Source organism: Calypte anna, chromosome 6 (assembly GCF_003957555.1).
Source record: "Calypte anna isolate BGI_N300 chromosome 6, bCalAnn1_v1.p, whole genome shotgun sequence".
Lineage (NCBI taxonomy): Eukaryota > Metazoa > Chordata > Aves > Apodiformes > Trochilidae > Calypte > Calypte anna.
In genome coordinates this window covers 25,650,348-25,672,543 of record NC_044252.1, presented here as the reverse complement: position 1 = coordinate 25,672,543, position 22,196 = coordinate 25,650,348, and the positions used below count along the sequence as shown (strand labels likewise).

At 39.7% G+C, this 22,196-nt stretch overlaps 1 protein-coding gene across 5 annotated transcripts in view; it reads right to left on the bottom strand.

The window, feature by feature from the left end:
• SHOC2 (SHOC2 leucine rich repeat scaffold protein) overlaps positions 1-21,399 on the bottom strand; it is a 62,818-nt gene extending 41,419 nt beyond the window's left edge. Inside the window, exon 1 of one of the 5 annotated variants that reach the window (XM_030453292.1) lies at positions 21,273-21,399. The gene's annotated coding sequence lies outside the window, so the exon portion shown is untranslated. Of the gene's footprint in view, positions 1-20,341; positions 20,443-21,192 lie in introns of those variants that run through there. The other 4 variants (XM_030453294.1, XM_030453296.1, XM_030453293.1 and 1 more) reach the window with 4 other exon arrangements.
• Positions 21,400-22,196: the final 797 nt, after the last annotated feature.

Sequence of the window (22,196 nt, the reverse complement as noted above, 5' to 3'; positions counted from 1 at the left end):
CTGTTCCCATGGTAACTTATCGTATCAGTAGGCTGTGTAATCCTGCATAATACATGAAATTTGAAAATTGTAACTTGCTAGATGAAACAAATTTCCCAGTTTTAGTACAAGTCCTAATAACAAGATAGGCCTAAAAATAAAAGGACACATTATAGTGTATATTATAGTGTATATTATAGTATAGGACATAAAAATAAATGGACACATTAGTCTAGGAAAATTCAGTTCTCATTTTGTGCCTATACAAATTCTGCATCTGTAGTGCCACGCAACTTCCATCAGAGCAAGTGCTCCCAATCTACCCAATACCCCCCTTTGAAAAATGATCACCCTGGTATATCAAAAAACTTACTTTCCATTATAAAAATACTTCACTTATACCACCACACAGCATGCAGGAGCTACCACTCAGATCCTCCAAAAACTCTTACAAAGAAAGGGAGCAGTATGCCACACATGGCTTTGATACAAATTTGATAGAAAATGGCACTGATGCCACCAAAGGTGATGATGCAAACCTTAAACCTGCATCAAATAATTTTCTTTATTCATCATTTCAGGAGACAAAAACAACAGTGACAGAAGAGAAAGTAAGCACAGAAGACAACAACAGACTAATGTATTATCTACAAAGTATCTTTTACCTATATTACCAACAACTTATGTCACCCCTACAGAAACTGGGACAATCCACATGTTAAACCCCATCTCAGCCAAACGAAATATTGCTACCAAGGGTAGCATCCTACCCAGGCTCTACTAGCAATGCAGGATTATCTAGCAACAAAGCAAAAATACTGTTGATTGTAGCATTTCACTTTGTTTCTTTGTCTCTGAACTGGATTCAGTAAATTTGCTTGTCCTCTCCAACATGCTTTTATGCAATTAATTTGACTATTTTACAAAGTCGAGTGCTGGATGACTCTCAGCCCTTTGAATTTTCTGACCATAATTAGTGACTGTAAGTTGTAAGTTCTCTTTGCAGAGGGTTTCTATGCAAGAAAAAAAGCCTATCAGAAAATCATCTTAAAGCATGCTTTTAACACAATTTTGAACATGGAAAGGAGCTATGGCTTTCCACCTTCTATGTTCCACCAAACAAAGCCAGAATAACTACATATGGCAGCTCGTCACTGCACAGTATCTGGCCTCTCTTCAACTCTTCTTCTAGCTAAGACTATTTGCAGTTCTTGATCTTCAGCTAAGATGAGAAAAGCTTGGATGTATTTGTTTTATTGAACACCTAAGTTAAAACATAACTAACATATAGAAAAAGACATATGCAATAATATTGACTTTCCAACTAGCACACAAATTTGGAAGATATAGAAATATCTAGATATCTGGTACAGCTAACAAAAAATACATATTTACCCACAAGTTTCCAATTACAAACCTCCTCACTTTCAAAAGTCATTAACAGATCAACACTCTTCACAGATAACAACCATAAATGAAATAAAAATTGTTCTAATTTAAGTGTACATTTCTGCTTCATTATAACTAAATTATAACTTTATAACTAAACTATAAAGAATATTTATTTGAAAATTGCACAATGATCAGCTGGAGCTGTTTTCTTTGGGATAGCATATTTTTCCAAAAGCTTACATTATAAATCTAAAATCTACAGGAAACCAAAATTAATTTAGAATATTCGAGATGAAAAATTAAAGATCTACACACCTTCACCCATTGCTGCTTAACCAACATTTTTCCAGTGAGTTTTTTTGCTTCATTTTCTAATCTGACCCTTTCAGATGAACGCATTTTACCTGCCAAAAGCAAACTGCTTCAGGCCAAGTCAGATATATAGAATATAGATAGAACAAGACTGCAAAGAAACTGTTTCAGATAACTGGATGTAATGTACAGGACTTTCATCTGTTTTCCAGCAAACATGTTTGCTGGAAATATGATTTTTGAACATGCTGTGATGAACCACTTCTGCCTTGCAAGTATTCTTATTGAAATGCAAGTACTACAAACTGCCAAAGAGAAACGGTATTTTTCCTGTAGTACATGTGTCCACTACAGCTAGATTCTCATTATTAACTGCCAGAGGTATTTTTAAGATTAATTGCATTCTGCCTATACAGAGCTTTCCTGCAGTCTCAACTGGATTTTTCATAAAGACTGTCCTTGCCCTCTTGTGCCGTGTTGCTGTAGATGGTTAAACAGTTTTCATTTTTGATATTTTGATATTTGACAGACCCTGGTCCAGCACTGCTGCTTGAAACACTGCTCAACCACAGCTGGAGAAGCCAAAGCAACTTGGAAATACCTTGGGGAACTTTGTAATTTAATGGCACTGTAGAAATGTAGACTCGTTATACTGCCTGATAAGGTGATGAAGAATAAAATTGCTCCCAAGCCTTCTTCAACCTGTTTTCAACTGTTTTCTCTCAAGACAAAACAGAATTAAACATAATGACATAAAACAGAGGAATATTATTGGAGCAAATAGATGCATACTATAGGAAAATCAGGCAGCTACACAAAGCCAATGCTCTGTAGCAAAGGCTTCTTTAACCATATTGAACTTCTTTAGACCTCATTCAAAGGTGATCCTTACTGGCAACTGCCTGCCAACCCTTGGGGTTTTCTGGGGTTGGGAAAAGGGGCCCTGAATACACAGACATGAGCATATAGAGAAAAGGTAAGAAAAAGTGTATGGTTCAGCTGTTTATAAGGCTGAGAGATGGAAAAAGCATGTTGTTTTGTTCATTTTGAAGGCAACCTTAACACCACATATGGCATTTTTGTTTAGATTAGGGACTTGAAATCTATGAAGATGATGTCTGGTGCCATAGTGAATTTCACCACATACTCACTCCTTACCACTTTGAAACCTCTAACAAGAAAACTGCAAGGAATTCCCCTGGCAGCAAAGAGCCAAGTATTTCATAAACTCTAAGCCTGTTTCACCTCCTCGACTCCTACACACCGACTTCTTTTGATTTAAGGCATTCCCACAGAGCAAGTCAAACTCATAGTGGCTGAACAGGCCTTTCCAATCTGGCTAAAACACCCTTCTACCATCCTTCCATGGGGTCACAGCAGCCAGAGGAGAAAAGCTCCTACCCAGAGCACAGGCAAGCTGAAATACAGCGAAGGGAGAAATGGGCAGGAGCTGGAACAAGAATGGGGATGAGCAGCTGGTGGCCATGGGTGGCAGGCAAGAAGCAGCTGGGAAGAAACTCCACATAAGATAATATCACAGATATTAAAATTCTGAGACAGTAACCAGCCAATAAACACCACTCCTGCTCCTACACACTGCATAGAAAAAGAGTATTAAAGAAGGCAAAGTATGCTGTGTTTAATAAATCTCCAATTACTTTCTGACAAGCATGGTCGCCTAAAGCACTAGAAGCCATATCATTCACACCTGTCTCATTTTGACAGCTTTATATTGCAAACTTAATTTTCATAACTTCTTAGAGTACTTTTATTTCGTTTTTACATGTTTGGATTTTTTTCCCCTCAATCAACATTTAACATATTAGCATTACCAAAAAAAAAACAAAACACAACAACCAAGGACAACAACATTTTAATTTCTTGCAAGTTCATCCACATTCTTACAGATTCTAGTGATGATCCCAGTGGTTTCTTTCCCAGGACAGAAGATAAAATTTAAACAAACACAGAAGAGAAAGTAAGTTCTGTTCACCTTCCTGTGAAGAACCACCTGAAGTCCAGCCCTGCCACAAATCCCCCTCGTGTTCATTCCTGCTGTAGAGGAGCCTCAACCACACAACATCCTAAGCTCCAGCCTTAAGACTGGAGACCACGCAAAAGACTCCAAATGCTACTGAATCCTGTTCTGCTTGTAACAAGAAGCCCAATTAAAAGATTATTTCACAAATACAAAAAATTCTGGGAAATGCATGATAAATTTGGTATCTTCACAGGAACAAGATGTTTTCCTTCAAAAGAAAAAAAAAAAAAGAAAAAAAAAAAACACACAAAAAAACCACTGTGATTCCTCCCAAGCAGATTCTTCAAAATCTGTTCAGATGAGGCATTCTTTTTTTCCCCAAAAAAACAGAAGGTCTTCAATAACATTTTTACTAGAAATTGTAAAAAACATGATTTTCTGGGGTTGGGAAAAGGGGCCAAAAAACAAATACATTACATACTGCGTAGCATGCATGAAAGGCTTATGTATTGTAAAAGTAGAAGGTAGCAGCAATCTTAATCTGAAAAGTCATGGAGAAAATTTAGACACAAACTGAATTAAACAAGATTGTACAAATATCATGCAACAAAAAGCCTTACCTCATCTCTTTCTAATAAATGAAATAAAATAAAGGAAATGGGAAAAAAAATGAAAGAAGGCTATCTTAAATCTACATGAAAGTTCATACCAATACCCTAGCGAGATAAAAAAAAAATTGTACTGCATGCCTATTTATAATGAACAATATTCTTGCACCTTTCTACCCTTCACACACAAACAGGTGTAATTTATAAATGTCTATAACTCTGCAAAGAATCAAGCACTGTTCTCATGAACATTTAAAAGCTACCATAAGACAAATGACTAAGAAAAATGTAACCTTTACACTAGCTGAAGCACAAAACAGTGCCTCACCACACCTACTGGCCTCCAGATATTTGTAACTTGCAAAATCTGTATGTGCTAAAGAAAAGGAACAGAGGATTGCACTAGATGGTGCAAGCTAAGAACCGGTGATTCGGGAGGTGATTCTGCCCCTGTACTCAGCGCTGGTTAGGCCACACCTCGAGTACTGTGTCCAGTTCTGGGTCCCTCAGTTTAAGAAGGATGTAGAGGTCCTGGAACAGGTCCAAAGGAGGGCAACCAGGCTGGTGAAGGGACTCGAGCACAGACCCTATGAGGAGAGGCTGAGAGAGCTGGGGCTGTTCAGCCTGAAGAAGAGGAGGCTCAGGGGAGACCTCATTGCTGTCTACAACTACCTGAAAGGAGGCTGTAGCGAGGTGGGAACTGGACTCTTTTCACAGACGACCTTCAACAAGACAAGACGACACAGTCTTAAGTTGTGCCAGGGGAGGTTTAGGTTAGATATTAGAAAGAATTTCTTCACGGAGAGGGTGATTAGGCTATGGAATGGACTGCCCGGTGAGGTGGTAGATTCTCCGTCCCTGGAGACATTTAAAAAAAGACTGGATGTGGCACTCAGTGCCATGGTCTAGCAACTGCTCCGGTGGGTCAAGGGTTGGACTAGATGATCTCTCAGGTCCCTTCCAACCCGGCTAATTCTATGATTCTATGATTCTTGGACATACCGAGGTGAGGGTTGCTCTTAGCTCCTCACAGCACATTCCTCCTCCACCAAATCTGCCCTGCACTGCACAGCTCACCAAAGTGATAGAGCCTGGATTTTCCCTTTGATTCACAGGGCAGGGTATTGAAATGAGTATCTAAACTACCTAAGTGACATTCACACAAGTAATAGTGTTTGAAGTAATCCAGATTAAAAGATAATTACCCCTTTTCAAAACAAGTGTAATCCAAAAAGTATTAGACATGCAGAAACCACTCAGGAAAGGTACACAGATTTACTGACGAGAAGGACTGAACAAATTTTAGTATGACAATGTCCTCCAGAACAATATGCTCAAAATCAAGGTACTGTATTTATATATGAACACCATAAGGATACATGAATAATGTCTGAGGAAGTGACAAAAGAGCTCCTGAATGAAAGGAAAAGAAACCAAACCACTGAACCACTAAAAATAAATAAATAAAACAAGGAAGCTGGTTGACAAATTTTAACACATACTTGCTATATATTTATTCCTTTTCTATTCAACCACTCCTAAAGTAGTGTGAAGGAAAGGAAAACAAACAAACAAACACCAGAATGACACCTGCAAGGAAAACAGGAAATGTGAGCACAGGTAGAAGACAGCAGACAACCACCAGCACCTACCTGAAGTGCTGGATTTTGACTGCAAGGAAGTGTAAGTATGACAGCATATAGGAATAATGACCAGAGAGCAGTAGAAGACAGACAGGAAGGACAACAGAAATAGGGAATATGTGGGGAGTAGGACCTAAGTTGTTCTGTCCCCTGGAAGAAGGCATGGCCACCACCTTCTCAGCACATGCCTCCTTTGCAGCAAGGCACAACATGCCAGTGCTGTTCCTCCATCCTGTCCCAAGCCTTTCTCCATCCCTCCCTTTGTTGCCAGCTGCAAGGCAACAAACAGAGAAATTACATCAAGTCTTTTATTCCTGTGCAGGGGTAAAGGATTAGCATGTCTGATGAAACCTTTTCCTCCCTACAGCCTCCAGCTCCTGTGATTCTTGGACATAAAGTTGTGCAAACGGGCATGGCTTCTATCCCCCATGACTCCTCCTCCCGCCTCTTCTTCCAGTCTCTCACAATAACTCTTCAAACAGAAGGTGAAGACAGAGCTGTGATCTGAAGAGCTGAATATCACTTTGTTGTAATATATTAATTCCTACCAAACCAAAAGCCTCTACGAATCTTACACAAACAGCAAGTAACAGAACTGACCTGGCAACTCTCAGTATAGGCTTAGCATTAAAGCACTATTAAATACTATAAACATTTTTTAAATCTCTTTTTTTCAACTGAAACACACAAAGTCACTTTATATTAAGTCAGTATCCTATGGGCCCCAAACTCAGACATGCTGCAAATAAGAAAATTTTAATTTAAAATTATTCTTGCTTGCTAAGGCTAAATTAGATCTGCGGTTGTGAGGACTACCAGCTGGAAGACAGACTGAGAGAAAGAAGTTTTAATCACAGCCTCTGATACATTGTGCACTGTCCTCTAACTACTAAATTCCTCATTATAGGTCTGTGCAGATGATACTGCTTCATTGTTCACTTGTCTCACAACCAACTTCTATCTTATTTTACAGAGTAAATAACACTGCCACTAAATCCAGGTCAGATGATCCCTGCAATAGTCAGGCTCAGTACTGCAGGCTGTATTCTACATACTTATGCAGCACCACTCTTTCGTAGTTCTAGCATTTATTAATAGTCTATCATTTTAATTCAAGAGCTCTCTCACTTCAACAATGTGATACGTTCAAGAGATGGTTTTGTGTGTCAACTTCCTCTTCAATATTTATAATTACACCACAACTGGGAAAGATTCATCTCCAATACTGCCCATCGCCTTACTCCTTTGGCCACAGTACCAGTATGTCCAGGAAGCTGGATGAGACTACAAAGTGGTATCTAAGAAAAAGTTCAGTATTTGAAGTATTTGCTGTCACAGTAGCTCTCCCATCCTTCCTTCAGAATAAGAAACCAAATCCTTGCACTGAAAGGCAATTCAGGCCTGGGGACTGCTACCAAGCTATGCTGCCCTGCCTGCTCCAACATAATATTCAATATATAAAGCTGCTAATGGAGATACAAAAGCTTAAATGTTAAATAGAAACAAAAGTCTCTAGAATGCAACAGAACTTACCAACATTCACCACTTACTAGATTGCATTTTTTCATGTGAATAGGAGCAAGGCCAAGAAATGCAAGATATCCATAAAAATTACTTCAGCAGAAGTAAAACCAAAAACCCCACATTTTTTAAACTAAGCTTGAAAGGCTTAGGATTCTGTTTAAGAATTAGCCTTACAAAGTTCATGTGACCATAAATCAGACTTTGGATATCTGCACATGGCACCACAAATACAGTATTTTCAATGTCTGGGAGAGACCAAAAAAAGCAAGAATAAAATCGCTGTTTTGCTCTCCACAACATGTTAAATCAGCAAAAAGAAATTCTAATATTTATGAAAGAGAAAGTCCATTAGAGTATGGTATTTTCCTGAATTTGATTATCAATTATCAGCAACCAATATAAATTCTATTCTAAATTCAGTATACTTGAAAATCAGAACTGTGACAGACCCCTGGGGCAGCAGCAGAACTCCATAGGCTGCACCTACTTGGGTTTCCCCAAACACAGGCATAGAACTAAGGAGCCACAGTAACTTAAAACAAACCAAAAAACAACAAAACAAACAAACAAACCCCCCCCACAAACTAAACAAAATAACTCAAACAGCAGTGAAATTATATTATTTTTCAAAAAAAATCACTAATTCATCTAATGCTAAAGTAAAATGAAAATGTAAAAATCTTACTATTTCAGCTGCATCACACAGTTGCTTTTTACCTTTTACAAGAAAATACAAAAACTTGCACATGTCCTTCCATGCCCTCAAAAACCAAGCATAAAGCCAACAGAGGACACCTGCATCTTTCCACTAAAGAAACTGAAGTAGGAAGACCAGCTGTTCACCATTAAAGTTTGAGACTACTGCAAGACCATAAGATCACAGTTGGCTAAGTGGGATTTTTTTTGTGCCATTAGGATCTGTGCTTTCACTGAAATTTAACTATTAAGAATCTAGTAATAAAAATGTCCTCTTAGGAGAACTAACACAAACACTTCAACAAGAAGTAAAAGCTACAGCCATACTGAACATACATGCATACATGAACTCAGCATCTCCTGGATTTTTCCTTTCAAATACATTTTAAGTACTGAATCAACATAATACTGCTCAGCTTAAGGAATACATCAAGCCCAAAGAAAATAATTTCCCAAAACACTGAGAGAAAAAAAAATCAGATATTTCTAGAGAGAAAGATTATCACAATGAGTATGCTTAAGTCTTGAACTCTAATTAAAAAAAATAAGTGATAAAACAACTAACCCAACTTGAGCTGAAAAAAATCTGTTACACGTAAAATTTCTTCCTCACCTATATTATTATCAGGAGCTCTCCATTTTTTATTTATTATTTCTAAATACGTTTTCAAAAATTGAAGACTTGCATAAAAGCCACATTACTTCTTTAAGAACTACAACATGCCAACAGAAGTATCCAAATAAAGCTGGGAGTGACCCACAAGTGAATTTGTTGCATTTCACTAATAGTGTATCCTTTTATATATATATATATATTGACACATATCTACACACACACACACATATATATATATATAAATAAACACACATACATATATATATATATATAAAAATAACTTGCAATGATACAATCACAACAGTGTTAGCACATCAGAACACCTCATACTGAAAAGTGAACTCTACAGGCAAATGATGAGCTTGACTTAAAAGAATCCAATTCCCTGCACTGGCTTATTAGTCTGCTCTGTGATCACATGTTGAAGCTTTCATATCAGAAAAACTCCCTTCACTTTGTCACTGCTTTTCAAACTGGGATGTTTTATTTCCATTAGGCTGCAAGCCCTAGGAAGTGCTAAAAACTGCATATTAATAATAATCAACACCAAACAGTGCTCTCAGATGTAAAGTGCCCCCAGTCACATTAGATGAAGAAAAAAGCCCATACAACCAGTCAGTCCCTCCCCATCTGACTGGTAACACAACTTACAGAGCTCACTAGCTGGTAATTACAAGTTTTGGCAGCAAGGAAAACCAGAACCCAACTGAATCCTAAGTGCTGAGGTTCTGGAATTACCATCTCTATGTAAACCTCATAGAGCAGCAACATTTTAGGTATTGCAAATACTGTATAATAGCCATCAGTTTTTAAAAATTATTAGGAAAGTGATTGTCACAGAATTAGTGGGTTAACCTCATAGATCATGGAGTGATCAAAAAGTGGTGAAGAGTAACATTTCCAGCATGAACTCTATTCTATTAATCAAGGTCTGCCCATTTACTTTTGGTAACCAAAAAGCACCGTAAGTTTGAGCTGGATGAACACATACATACACCTGTGGTACATACAGAAGAGCCATCAAAGCACAAGCCCACAAATGTAAACTTCTTAACGAGTTCCTCAGTCTCTCATTTAGTTCACAAACCAAGTTATACAGTACTGATTTTATATAAAAACATATATAAAAACAATTAAAATAGATAGCCAGGGCTGTCACCCATTTCACCCTCCACTGCTTTATACAGTTGCTGAGAGAGGAAAGAAAACTTACTCTTGACAGGGAGAGAAGGACCTGAGCTGTTGTTTTTCACTGTGAACAAAGAGAACCTGAATTTCAGTCCATGAGCTTTTACAGCCACACACAGCCCAGGCAGAACTCTTTCTGCAGATCATCCTTTGCTCATCCACAACAATTGGTCATTGAAAAAGCAAAGGAGAAAAGTTCAGACCATTAATAGATTCCTATGTAGAAAAAGCGTTGGATAACAATCAGCAACTTTTTGAAAGCAGCACACACCAACCTTCATGCTGCCTCCCTCTACTTTTATTTGAAAACTTTGTGTCTCTCGATAGATTCACAGACTGTGTAACTCAGTAGTCACATGCTCAAGCATACCCATTACTTGGCAGTGTAACTCATGTTACCCTGGAATAAGGAAACACAGTCAAGCTTTTGCAATGAGTAGCTTTCATGCTCTACACACCATTTTACATTGCCTTAACTTGCTTCTCTGTCACAAAGTAATGAATTTACAGCAAATATTACAGAAACTTATTCTGGGGCATTTACTTTTGCTGGAACTCTGTGTGGTTTCGATGATAATTCAGGGGCTTCATAGATGAAGAAGGACTGAAAATCACGTAATAGTACAAAATGAAGGGAAAATCGGTGGCTGCAGCTTTAGAGAATACTTTTAGATTACCTTGATATGTAACTGATCAGTTTATCTTAAATATTTTTGAAAGACAGCCAACAGGCTGAACCCAAAGAATTAATGGTGAGCCAACTGTGAAAGTGTTGCTACGTTAGATTTAACATGATACAGATTTAAGCAGTTTCAGTAGACACTGGAAGCCACAGGAGCAAAAACTTGTGACAAGCACAGATTTCTGGCTCCAAGGTTTTACATGTTGGGAGTAGCACTTAGACATTTGCCTGAAGATGTATATCTGTAGTTTATATACACTATTAGCTTTGAAACTAATATGACAGCAACCTTCTTTTGGTGTTATTAATGCAGAAGATCATTAAAGAAATCAGAGGTTGCATACAGACTGCAGCCACCATGGCTGCTTGCTTTCACGCTGCTTGTTCAAAGATCTAACACACTGCTTTGCCTGACTTTCATTACCAACACAAAATTCACGGCAGGAGCAGTTTTGCACCCATTTACCATGCTTCACTTTTTACTTGCATTGGAAAGAGGGAGGAATTTGGGGTTGGGATCCACCTCAGGTCCCCGGTGAGGGTACCCCAGCTGGGTTGGTTCTCCAAGGCAGGTGCCAGAGCTGGATTTCAGCTCCCCCTGACTCACAGCTAGGAAGGCAGAGCAATGCCATTGCTGGTATAAATCTTCCCTGTAATTTCTGTACCTTAATTTCTCTCTGCGCTAATGCAAAAGGAGTAGTGCATGTCATAAAAAAGGTCAGAAGGATAATTCAAAGCTACAAAATGTTACAAGGGCTTTTTGACACTTAGAAGCAAGTTTAGAAATCACTTTTGATTTTCTCAGGGCTGTTGAAGCAAAAGACTTCACCAAAAGCAATGCACACCTGGAGAGACAAGCAGCTGCTCTGGAAGAGAAAAACTAGTTCCTTATTCTCCTCTTTTTCTCTTTTATTTATTACAAAACTTGATCTTGAGAAAAACGCTTAGGTTTTCATTACCACAGGAGGGCAAGAGCATGTAATGCTAGTGCTGATCTCCTCTGTGAGAGAGCAGAGTAAACAGTGGGAGCTGGAAGACAGAAAGAGCCAAGTCAGAGACCCAGAGCGTGATGAAAATTCAGTCGTAGCAGTGAAGTTAACTGCTTGTTAATGAAGGCGTATGCATCCCATCTGCTGGCTACAGAAGAGCTGGAACGGTTTCAAAAAACATTCCAAGACAGATATACCATCAAATATATTATGTGAATGTGTGATCCATACTCAAGTCTATCCCACTGAGCTTGGCAGGACTGAGTCCTGACAGCCGCATAGACAGACATCAAGGCTGCGGGATACAAACCGTGTCCTTATCACACATTAACTGTCACTGCCCCTTGAGAACAGAAATCCTTCCCCTGTAATCTGTGTATTCATTAATTCTGATTTCAGGAGAAAGTTCTGGCTTGCACCCAACAGCTAATTGGTTCAACAAAGAGCATCTCGGTTTAGAAGAAGAAGAAAACATGATACTACAGGGAGGGCACGTAAATGAAAACTCGATGTCTGTTTGGGTATGACTTAGGGGTTCTCAAATGAGCTGGGTTACCAAGAGCCATATTGTAAAAAACAAGACTGTACACATTTTAAAAGCAAGAAATAATTGCCAACACTTCTTCTGGGGAAGAGACAAGAGAAATTACTACTGGAAAAAATGTGCCTAAAGTGACCTAAAATACAGAAAATAAATTTATGGATTAAGTTGTGGGGAAAAAAAAAAAATATCCAGGCTGTTGTGTTTATTATGTGACTTACAACTCATGGCTATATTATTTAAACTTCTGTTTCCTTCCTAACTAGGCCTGCTACACACAATAATCTATGAAGAAAGCTGCCAGACAATGGTTTGAATACTCCAAACAGCAAACACGTAGCCCACCATGAAACACAAATATGATAACCTGAAATATGCCATCATCTGCACACTCCACAAGAGTTCAGAATTGTTAGAGGGACATACCAGAACAAAATTAGCTGCACAAAGCCAAGTTCCCAGGTACCCTAATTCATTATATTTACTAACATAGATTTCCCTTTTCATGAAAAGAAATAATCTACAATCTTAAAATCAAGATAGCTCCTGTAACTGTCAGTATTAAAATTCCCTTTACTAAGCAACATTTTAGATATTGCAAATACTGTATAATAGCCATCAGTTTTTAAAAACTATTAGAAAAGTAATTGTCACAGAATTAGTGGGTTAACATTTGAACTGAGGCTTCATTTAACCCATCCATTCCTTCAATAACAAAATGGTACAAATCACTCCAATTTATGCATAGTTTATAGGATTTTTCTTGGCTTTAAACCCTCCGATTGCACAATCATTTCTCTACATGAAACATTTTTAAAACTCATGAAGCCTAAGTACTTTGTCAGAAGCAACAGCAAAATGGGTTTTCATGGTAAGTCCTTCATATTCTGCTATTGCCAGCATTTTGCAGGACTGCACAGATGGATTCTCTGGTAGCCCTTCACTTCCTTGTTCAGGAGGTTGCTTTTTTTTTTTTTTTCTTTGCACTATTTCTTTTTATAAAGATCTATTTTTGACTGCTGGGGACCTCTGTTTACATATTAAGCCACCTGATGCCTCCAGGAGCCATATAGTTTGCTAGTGAAGTCATTTTCTCTCTGCCACACATAGTGACTCCATGTAACTAAATGCTTCTGAACAGGACTTGGCATTTACAGACATCTGAGGAAGACTCCTCTCTATGTGGTTATCCCTTAGTATTAAAAGAAGCGCACAGTTCTGCTTTTCTGCAGTGGCTGACTCAATAAGGAGGGGGAAGAGGAGTATAAAAGAGCACAAAACTCTGCCATCATGATTTCAGAAATACAACAGTTCATGTAATTGAGGCAACATGGATTACTCGATTATTTCTTTGCCTTGGACAGCTGCATGTTGATTTGAGGGGGGGGAGGGTGTTTTGTTGTGTTGAGGAAGAGGCACTGGGAAATTAAACGAATTTTTCTTTTTTTTTTTTTTCTTTTTTTTTTTTCTTTTTTTTTTTTTTTTATGAGGTTGGAATAAACTCAATGTATTTTGCTGAATTAGGTTTAAGAAAGGAAAAAGAAGACTGAAACTAAAACCTGAACCTTCCCATGGCACAAAGCACTTCACTCAGCACCTGCAGTTGCATTGTATGTACAGTTTTAGTCAATTCTCTACAAATTCACTAGGACCTGTGCTATACAAGTGTTATGTTACAGTAACATACTAAATTGCTTTCTTTTGTTTTAAAAAAAGTAAATCCATGTAACAGTTAAAACAGTAAATAAAGTATTTTTTTGCTCTCAGTTTTTTGACACAACAGGAGGATTTCCTCCCAGGGTAAGTATCACTAAACATGATTAATGCTGTGCACTACAAAACAGATTATAACCTAACTTTCAGCATGCAAAAAATACAATAGTGTGAAATCTTATTATACAGGAGACTGGACAGTTCATACACTACAATTACACAATTTACCACTACTGTCAGTCACAGGAGAGCAGCCTCATATGGAATAGAAAGCAAACTCTCCTATTTGCCGCGATTTAGATGACAGGGACACAGACAAGAGAAAGGAGGAGAAGAGAATCACTGCTGCAGCTCAGCTATGAACAAATACCAGGCCCTGATCTTTTGGGCTGAAAGTCAGCTATTTTTTCATACAACAAATATGTTTATTTTTCTTCCCAGTCAACACAACATGACAGACCAATGGATCTTTCTGGCCATTCAAACTGACATGATCCACCTCTTCAATTTCTGATTTAATACTAATTCCTTTTATGATGGAAGCCCCCAAAGCATATATCTAAACGGAACAGCAAAGGCTAAAGTGGTTTTATTATATTCCTTGAGGCACTAAAGCAGCATTTTCTGTGATACCTAACGGATAATTAAAATCCATGTACACATAATGTATAAATATATTACTGCTTAAGGTTCTCAGGTATCAGGGTATTAAGAATATTTTTATTCTTCTCCTTAACAGTATTTAACCTTGTATTTCCATGCTCATCACTATAAATACTTATTCTAAATACAAGGTTTTTGACAGAACAAGTGCTAATAATACTGTATTATAGTAATATATATGTTGTCTGCAGCTCTATGCAGAATACTTTAAATATGAAGTGAATCATCTATCACCATACAGAAGTTTTAAGTAAATTTTCTTGCAATGCCATCACTTATTGTTACAGAAAACTGTTTTCGTAACATTAGTTCCAACATCAGGGTCATTGATCATGTCATTAACCTAAAGAACTACTACCACTTTATATGTGCAAAAAAGTGGAAGAGTCATGAGCTACTAACATCTGATATACAAAACAAAAATGAACACCTGGCTTAAACATACATTTCTTGTTGCAGTTTTCACAAATCAAACCACCTAAACCAGAGTGAACCCTAGGATTACATCTGATCAGCCAAAAATCTTAATTAGTAGTTTAATATATTACCCTTCCCAAAAATTAACAGTATACATTAAAAACAAGGTTGTAGCTATAAGAAATCAATTCAAAGCTTTAAAATATGGTGTTCTCCCATGATTTTTGAAAGTCTCTGCATCTATTATTCACTAAGAGTCAAGTAAGTGATACTTATCACTGGTCTAACAGCTTTTTAAAGCAAATTTTTGACAGACAGATGATGGCAATCTGCAAACCATTCCCAAAAAGAGTGTCTGCTTTCAGTCACATCACTGTATCAACACTTTCAAAGGAAATTCAGGGTACTTCTGGTTAGCCATAAGCAATCAAATGTTTCAGCACCAAAACAATGGTAAGAAAATATTTCATATTCCTTCTGCACAGAATATTCCCAGACTTCTATAGGACTTCTGGCAAAACTGCAAAACCAAGTCTCAAGCAAACATGTTCTGCTATCCCCAAATATTTAGTTTAGTTTAGTTGGTAAAAACTGCTCAAGCTTTAATTTAATTTTTTTCCCCCAGTCAACCTGTGGGCTAAAAGGAGTGGGAGACTAGAACATGGGTAAGTTAAAATTGCACCTCATTGCAAACAGGCTCCAGGATTTAATAGAGATGGACTTCAGAACCCCTCTCGAAGCAATACCAACCAGGAACAAAATCCATGCTGCAGAAAGAATCTATTTTAAATGCCAGCAGTCAAAGCAGTGAGAGAGTGAACTGAAATGTACTGCAATATTTATGCAGCCATTATAATGCAAATGCTAAGGTATTAGAAGGTCTATTTGCATTGGTGCACAGCCCCTTCAGTCTCTGTACAATGCCAACAGCAAGAACAATTAGGATGCATGCATAACAAAAAGCCTCCGACCACAGGGAAGGCAGATCCACTGAACCAGAACAATATCTATGGCATCATCAGGGCTCCACTGAAATGCTCTGCTGGATCACTCCACACATCTTGCTGATATGGAGAATATGAAGCATTTTAAGACACAAAAGCCCGGAGAGGATTAGTATAGCAAAGGTAAAAGCAAGCTACAGCCAATTTACTGTGAGCACCAGTCGCATGTTTCTCCAGATTAATACCTGGGCTAGAGCACAAAAAGCCTCCCCATGGCTGCCCCTCTCTGCAAAACCCCAACACCACTCACAGACAAGTAGCAAACTTTCAACTATGCTAAGAAATAATTTTAAAAAAGAAAAAAAGAAAAAAAGAAAAAAAGAAAAAAGAAAAAAAGAAAAAAAGAAAAAAAGAAAAAAGAAAAAAGAAAAAAAGAAAAAAAGAAAAAAAGAAAAAAAGAAAAAAAGAAAAAAAGAAAAAAAGAAAAAAGAAAAAAAGAAAAAAGAAAAAAAGAAAAAAGAAAAAAGAAAAAAAGAAAAAAAGAAAAAAAGAAAAAAGAAAGAAGAAAAAAGAAAAAAGGAAAAAAGAAAAAAGGAAAAAAGGAAAAAAGGAAAAAAGGAAAAAAGAAAAAAGAAAAAAAGAAAAAAAGAAAAAAAGAAAAAAGAAAAAAAGAAAAAAAGAAAAAAGAAAAAAGAAAAAAGAAAAAAAGAAAAAAGAAAAAAGAAAAAAGAAAAAAGAAAAAAGAAAAAAAGAAAAAAGAAAAAAAGAAAAAAGAAAAAAGAAAAAGAAAAAAGAAAAAAACAAAAAAAAGAAAAAAAGAAAAAAAGAAAAAAAGAAAAAAGAAAAAAGAAAAAGAGAAAAAGAAAAAAGAAAAAAGAAAAAAGAAAAAAGAAAAAAAGAAAAAGAAAAAAGAAAAAAAGAAAAAGAGAAAAAGAGAAAAAAGAAAAAAGAAAAAAGAAAAAAGAAAAAAGGAAAAAGAAAAAAAGGAAAAAGAAAAAAGAAAAAAGAAAAAAGAAAAAAGAAAAAGAAAAAGAAAAAAGAAAAAAGAAAAAAGAAAAAAAAGAAAAAAGGAAAAAAGAAAAAAAGAAAAAAAAAAGAAAAATAGAAAAAAAGAAAAAAGAAAATAAGAAAACTCTGCAGCACTTTCTGCAATTAAGGAGGCAAGCAAAATTAGGATATCATGTATATCCACTCTGAGTACAGCCCTTATGTACAGAAACCCAGAAACAAACACATTCAAGTCTTTCCTACTTTTCTACATGCTCCCCTTAACAGTAAAATATCGCTGAAAGAACCAGGTATGGGCATGCCAGATTGTTTTAAGAAGTTCTTTGCCCATACATCCTAGTATTTATCTACACCAATTCACAGCCTCTTAACATATTCTCACGCTAATCAGCATGTCTACAATTATAGACAGGCTTTGTTCTCTCATGTATTTCTCTTGTAGAGCAATACAGATAAAGCACTTCTTAAACTGCAACGATCTTAAAACAGTTTAAAATTAACTACATGATAGAAAATTACTTTTTTAAAAGATGTTACAAACACTGCATAATGTCTGTACAAAGCATACCCATTATCTGCAGGCTAATGATAGAAAAAAAAAATCTTAGTAATTAAAATTCCCTTTTATCCGGAGAGCACTGTTTTGCTCTACTGAAAATGCCTTTACTGAACTGAATTTCTGTCGGAGACCTCCCAGATTTAATAGCACGTTGTGTGTATTTCACAACGCAGTCAAGCCCAAGCAATGCAAGGGGGGGGGGAAAAGAAAAAGAAAAAAAAAAAAAAAAAAAGCAAATTAAGGTCAATGGTTAATAAGGCAAACATTACATGCTTATTGTACAACCTGTTACATTTTATCCCGGCATGTTTTGCAACATAGAAAGACAAAAAGGCTAGAACAATCACACAAGTACAATTTTAATGTAAAAAAGGGTTCTTTTTATCTCTACAATCTAGTTACAACTGGCTGTTTAATCTTCACAACCGTGTCCTGCCCAGCCCTCTCTCTCACATGCACACGCAAAAGTCCACCAGAGGCGGACAGAGATACCTCCTCCGAGATGCAGTTCCGTGAAGTTAATAAATAAATAAATAAAAATACAAGGTATATTACAACGACAGAGGGGAAAGCAAACCTCGCTTCAATTAGAAGAGCATCCACAAAGCTGCTGCACAAAAATAAATAAATAAATAAAAGGCCTCGAAGCATTTTGGGGTGGGAAGTGCTACCAGCCAAGCTGAGCTATGGGCCAGGACCTCCCCTGCACACAGGCAGCAGCCCTCAGAAAGCCAGTCGCTGAGGAGGGGTGAGACACCCACCCGGGGGCTGACACCCACCCCGGAGGTGCAGCGGGCAAGGGGAAAGGGTGAGCACTGCCCTGCCCTGACTTCCCTCGGCTCACACAAGTTTTTATCTTTCTTCTTACATAGAGAACTTGCTGCTAGAGAGAAACTGGAGAAACTGCTGCTCTGTAGCAAGAGCATCCAATTTCTCCATGACAGTCTTTTGGAAACACCTGAGATTTCTTAATGCAGTTTTATTTCTTTATCATATATCCGTATATACCCTTATTTCCTAAACCTACCCAAAAGAGAGCTTGGACATGTGCAGGGCTTCCTCACCTCTGTCAAAAGAGGGTCACAAAATGTGATCTTTCTCATTCATAACAAACAGAAGGACACTTTTACAGCCTTAATTCAATTAAGATGCATAAGCAGCATGCACACATGCAAGCATATACATCCATCTATTTCACGGGTGATGTGTACAGGTCAGCAGCAGCCGGCTGGCACGGTGACAAGCCAAGACTGACACACACACACACCCCCCGATTCAGCAGAAACATTCTCTTCCACAAAGCCACAGCCAAGGAACAATCAATCCATGGGTTTCCTAAAAGGTACCCACGCTCAACGATCTTCAGAGCAATTAATTTCTGTACATAGTCTAAGAGTGCAGGAAGACAGCTGGAGAAAATATTCACCGTCTGAAGGAATCCCTTTTCAATCACATCAAATTCCTGGAGGAGAATACACACACCCGTCAGTGCGATTTAAGTGTCAACACAACAAAGGAACGCCCCTCCCAGCACCTCCTGCCTTACAGATCTGTCATGCTGAAACGAAAAACTACACCGGGAACAGCAGCTATTCGCATCAGCACTGTTTATCGACCCTACCCCTGCCATCACCCCTATGAAAAAATGCTGGGGATTGTTGAACATTTCTAGAAAGAGCAGAATAGAGGGATGTAGCAGAGGAGAGCATCCTCTTTGAGGTTTCCTCAGGATTCCTCAAAGGCAGGTTGCAGACACAAGGGAGAGCTTTGTCTTGAATCACCTTTCTGTGTGACAAGGATATATATAAAATCAGTTTTGCCTGATGAACGTGTTTTGCCTCACCATGTACAGAAATGCTGAAGGCTGACAAACATTAGCCTAAATTAAAAGTAATCCAGCTTCAAATTACTAAAATAAGCTCCCATTTCACTCATCCAGAGCAAAGAATAATTATACAGAAAACCAAAATAGTCAAACCCAAATCATTCCACAGGAATTAAGAGGATAAGAGTGTTACTGAAATTAAAATGTATGCATAACAGTGTAATAACAAATTCATAGGATACAGTAAATCTTTCCCAAAACGAGGCTAGGATTATATCAAGATCACTATACAACATATGCCTGAAATATGTCTGCAAATAAGTGGAACTTAATTTGACCACCACCTACTTTAAGCTTTTCATTTTATAAATAGAAGCATCCAATAATGAATAGTGATTTTAAAAACACAGTTTAGAAAGTAAAAGGAAACAACATGGACAAACTCAACCATGCAACCAAGAAGAAGTAGAAAATGAAGACCCTGAAGGTGATTAATAAAACATCCTTACTTTCTATTTTGATAGTAAAAAAAAAAAAAAAAAAAGCCAGACCAAGTACAGCAGCAACGACCATACACACAACTACAACTCCCTGATCACACGACCATACACACAACTACAACTCCCTGATCACAAATATTCTGCCTCAAAAATCTCTGCTTATGTGCAGAACTGAGTAAAATCTACGTTTCTACAGTCCCACTTCAAATACCCGAGTTAAAAAGCACTAGTACTGCTTCAGTAGTTTGTAACCATTTTCTCACACGTTGCAACTTTTTATTCCATCTCCCTACCTGCTCCCAAATAAACCGGTAAAGTCAAGCAGCAACACAGTTCCACTAAACTTCAGTCCTCCTGAATTTCTGTATAGCTCACGCCCATTCTGGTCAACACACATGGCCGTCCGCCTCACTTGAGGTTACTACAGCTTTTTAACCATTTCCTCGCGAAAGATAAGTGCAGCTCGGTAAAAACCCCTTCTTACATCCACAAACGCAGCCGGGAAGCTGTCACACCGCTTTCTCTGCGGCACCTCTCAGTTTTAAATATCGGGGAAATCACCTGGCTAGACAGGAAGGCGACGACTTTTGGAACGAGTTTCTGCCACTCCGGCTCCATCAGAACTGCCACAATAAATACATGGGGTGAAACAGGAAAAGAGCCTCACGCCTGTACGGGAGGGTGGGGGACAGCACTCGCACACACAGAGCAGATGTAATCATTACCCTCAGCGCCGGTAATCATTACCCCGAGCGTCAGTGCCACCAAACACACTCCAAGTCTCCTAAATTTCTCTCTGCCAGCTCTCGGTACCGGGAGCGAGAGGGGAAGGCGAGAGGTGAGGCTGTAAACCCCAGCTTCCTCCTTTTTTTTTTGTTTTTCTTTTTTTGGTTTTGTGTGTGTGTGTGTTGTTGTGGCGGGGGCTGCTCGGTGCCATCGCCCGGCAGCCCGGGGCAGACCCGCCGTCCAGCCCAGCCCAGCCGGGCCATCGGCCGCCCCCGCCCCACCGAACGCTGCGGGCTGGCGGCCCCCGGCCCGCCCCACCTGCCCCGGGCCCCGCGGCTGCCGGGCGGGGCTGCACCCTGCCGGGAAGCGCACACACACACACATAAACCCCGGGACAGGCAGACACACACACACACACCGGGTACCGATGCGCGGAGCCCGGGCGGGCTGCCCCACCGACCCCCGCCCCGGGGCTCGTAGCCGATACCCCCCTCCCTACCGCGGTTACCTGCCGCCTGGGCCCTCCCCGCCTTCGTGCCCGCGGCCTCCCGCCTCCCCCGCCACCGCCCCCGGCTGCCGCCAGGCCCACCCCGCCCGCTGTCAGCCGCCGCCTCGGCTCGCCCCACCGACGGCCAGACCCTGCCACCGGCCCCCCCCCCGGGGCCTCGAGCCCGGCCACCCCGTACCGTGCGGCTCCGCCATCCTCCCGAGGCGCCCTCGGCCCCCCCTTCCCCGCCCGCCCCTGCCGGCCACCGTCTCTGCGCACCGAGCCGTCACGGGACTCCCCACCCACAGACCTCCCGCCGCACCACGGGGGCGGGACCGCAGGAGCGCGGGGCGAACGACCGCTTCCAGGTTACGGCGCCGCCGCCATCTCGGCGGCGGGCGGAAGTGGCCCGGTTGCCCCTGGCGACGGCGAGGCGGCTGTAGAGGGGGAAGGCTGTAGGGGGGTCAAGGCTGTACGGGGGAAACCTGTACGGAGGAAACCTGTACGGGGTTCTGCCGCGGCCTCCCGGGACGGCAGCGCCAGGCGGGGTCCCTGGGGCAGGGCTCCCCACTGTCTCTCACGCTTGTCTCGGGGTCCCGTAAGCCCCGCGGGGTCTGACCGCCGCCCCGCCGCTCCTCAGCAGCTGTCGGGCGGGCTGAAGGGGTAGCCCGGCCTCCCCGGTGTGTCAGAGGAACTTCAGAGGGGAACAGTCCGTGGCTCCGTCTGCTTGTGAGTGCAGCTTGTTAAAGTGTTACAAGAAATAGGAACTATTCCCCTGCCAGCTCTTAACTGGAGAGCTTGCCCCCCCAGGACAGACAGGAACAGAAATTCTACATGCATCGCTGCAGGTCACCTTTAAAAGAGATGGACCAGAGGACTTGTTCCATGCCCATGTTTGCTTTTTTTACAGAATCGGGACCATCCTCAACTGGTATCTACTATATAATCTCACAGCAATGTGCTGACCATTCTTTCTGTAGGAGGGGTCACAAGCTGCCCTTGCAAGGAATTTATGGGAGCTGTAAGAAGTGCCAGTAGTGGCACCCATACCTCTTAGGTGGCCACACTCGTGTGACAGAGCATTGTGTGACAGAGCATCAGTGATCAGCCATTTGATTTCAGAGGACATTTGTCATGGCTTGTTATAACAGATCCTTTGGTATTTTGCTGAGAAAAGTTCAGCTTTTTGATGCTAAATTCTCA